The sequence below is a fragment of the Sminthopsis crassicaudata genome, chromosome 4 (genome assembly GCF_048593235.1).
Source record: "Sminthopsis crassicaudata isolate SCR6 chromosome 4, ASM4859323v1, whole genome shotgun sequence".
NCBI classification, from domain to species: Eukaryota; Metazoa; Chordata; class Mammalia; order Dasyuromorphia; family Dasyuridae; genus Sminthopsis; species Sminthopsis crassicaudata.
In genome coordinates this window covers 380,587,763-380,590,635 of record NC_133620.1, presented here as the reverse complement: position 1 = coordinate 380,590,635, position 2,873 = coordinate 380,587,763, and the positions used below count along the sequence as shown (strand labels likewise).

Here is a 2,873-nt window from a genome sequence, read left to right as displayed (position 1 = left end):
TCTTTAATCATCTGGGTTGTGTCCTTTTTGCTGGTGCAAAGTTTGTAATTTGATCTCTTTTGCAATATTGTTCCTTCAGGCTGGACGTAGTGCTTATGAAAACTCAACCCCCTTTGACTTTTATGGCCTCAGTGTTTGGTGCAGCCTCTTGCACAATATGGGGGGGAAAAAAGGTGCCATTTTTGTTTTCTCCCAAGAGAGCCCAGAGAAAGGAGACACGTTCCCTTTGCTTAATACAATACTTTACCAGAAGTAGGTGCATAAAGAAGGTGCATTTGATTGACAGATGTTTAGCACAGAATTACCAACATGAACAACTGGGTTATTCAATCAACTACAACTATTGATGTGGCTGATCCTAGCTGAGACGCCACCTCTTTTCTTTCTGACTTCACTCAACTCCAGGGCTTATCTAGATTTTAACATATATGCAGAACCTTGCATAGCTGGAAATACAGCTCTGGAATGTTTTACTGAAAGCTAAGGGAATGAAAACAGACTAACTGGGTCTAATCCAACATTCTCTGCCTAGGCAAATATCACCTTTTTTTTTTTTTTTTTTTTTTTTTGGCTTGAAAAGAGCCAGAGGTTAAACCCAGAATGTCTGAAAAATCTAGTCTATCCTATTTTAAAAATACCTTTCTAATTTCCTTTTATTCAAACATTTCTCCCCCTCTTCCCCACCCCGAAGAGTTAAGGGACTGAAAATGTATCTTGAAATGAAATTTGTAATTTAGACATCAGTTCTTAATTTGCCTTTAGGGAAGGCAGGAATCATCTTGGTCCTGAAATAGGATAAAAATGAGTTATGATATTATTCCATGACTTCCTACATGTCAAATCAACAAGCATTTTATTATTAAGTACTTACTATGTGCCAGGCATTGTACTAAGTATTGAAAATAGAGATGCCAGCACAAAGGATAAGGTTCCTGTTCTTAAAAGAGTTGACATTCTAATGAGGGAAGATTACATATAAAAGACAGCTGGAAAAAGAGGGTGAGACAGGGGAGGTGGAGAGGGAGGAAAGGAGGGTGACAAGGTCCCTGGGAAAATTAGGAAAGTCAGGAATAAATCCTGGAGGGAAATGAAGATGTGGCTGGCTTTTGTAGGTTTTTTTTTTTTTTTTTTTAAAATAAAGTTACTCAATGATTGAACAACCTGTTCAATCCAGCCCATGGCTGTTCAGTCCTACATGTGTTTTTCCTTAATATTGTACTGTGTTGTCCCCCTCACCAGGAGAGACAGACAGACAGACAGACAGACAGACAGACACACACACACACACACACACACACACACACACACAAGAAGAGAAAGACAAAGAGAGGAGAGAGAGACAGAGAGAGACAGAGAGACAGACAGACAGAGACACAGAGAGAGTCAGAGACTGCACATCGGTGAGAAAGTACCTCTTTGGGGAAATGAAATGCTTTGGAACTATCATTTTCCTTATATTGAGTAAATGCCTTTGTTTAAAATATATATTGCCTACTAATTGTTAAGCACCCATGTGTATGTGTGTGTAGGGGAATGTTCATGAACTAGAGTTAGAATAATCACCTACAGGCTTATTCCTAGAATCTTGTCAGAAAGTGCAGGCCCCAGCCTGGCAATAACCATCTTCAGCAGGGCCTTAGCAGCTGAGCTGCCTGTGTGCTTTCAGCTTAGGTTAGAAGGCATGAGATGGGTTTGTGGATGAGGCTGAGGGATCCTGGATGGGCCCAGAGACCTTGGGCTTCTCGGGCAATGCAGGGCCCCACCTGCTGGATGAATGGCTGCTGGTTACACCATCTGAGGTCTTGGTTTAGCTCCTCCACCTCCTGGGGCTGGGTTCTGGCCCATCCTGGCAAAGCTGCTCTCCAGCCTCTCACCCTTTAAGGCTTGGGTCTACAGGTCCCTCTGGGGCTGGGCTACCATAGCCTCAGCCTGTGGCCTCCTGGGGCCTGGAGCTTCCTGCTGTTGTTGCTGTTGGCTGATCTCCTCTAGGGCTTGGGCTTGAAAGTACAGCTGGAAGGCATCAGGTGTATTCCTTAGTGCAATTCTTGTATATATGGCCCTGAAACTTGAGCTCCTGCTCCAGTTCCTGCCTGAGCGCCTCTTCCCAGAAGGCCTCCAGACCTGTTTATCCTCATTGCTCTGGACCAGGCTCTCCAAGCCCCAAATCACTAGTGTTACATCTTCCTTTGGTGAGATAGAACTGCTTCCCAAGAGTGGGGAGGGGCCATCCCCTGTGGGGCTAATGGGGTGCAAGGGGCTGGAGCCTGTGGGTAAGGCTGGCCCACACAAAGAAATAAATGCTGTGGGAAGACAGGGTTCCAAGGCAGACCTTTCACAGGTCTGCCAGGCCCTGTGCCCTTAGGACAAATTGGATATTGTTGGCCAAATGTTTACATGTGGCCTGGACCCCCATTGGGTACTTCTGGGGCAGCATATGTTGCTTCTTGTTTTGGAGCCATTGGATGAGCACATGGTGGCCAGTCTGTCTTGGGACTTGAGCAAGGGAGATGACCACTTCCTGGCACCTGAGTGACCTGGCTCTGAGAGGCCACAAACCATGCTCTGAACTCCCATCCACCCACACTTTCACCTCTGTGAGGGCAGTGATGGGGCATCCCCAGCCTGACTCGGGGGAGGGCAGAAGGGAAGGACAGAAAGATCAAGAAGCTGACTCATTCAGGTTCCTTAAGGGTGAAAAGGGAAGGTAGAAAGTAGAGGGATAGAGCTGGGGGCTCTCCTTCCTGAACAACTCCTTAAGGAGAGGGGTCTTCCTCATTCTCTCATACTCATTTCTAAAAATGAGGATTAGCTAAGCCAAACATATTGACACATTAGCCCTGGCTCGGCAGCCAATGCCTCATCCTGCCCTGGTA

The 2,873-nt window shown here is 45.8% G+C and overlaps 1 pseudogene; it reads right to left on the bottom strand.

Moving 5' to 3' along the window:
* Positions 1-1,653: 1,653 nt before the first annotated feature.
* Positions 1,654-2,659, bottom strand: LOC141540862 (ras association domain-containing protein 7-like; annotated as a pseudogene).
* Positions 2,660-2,873: the final 214 nt, after the last annotated feature.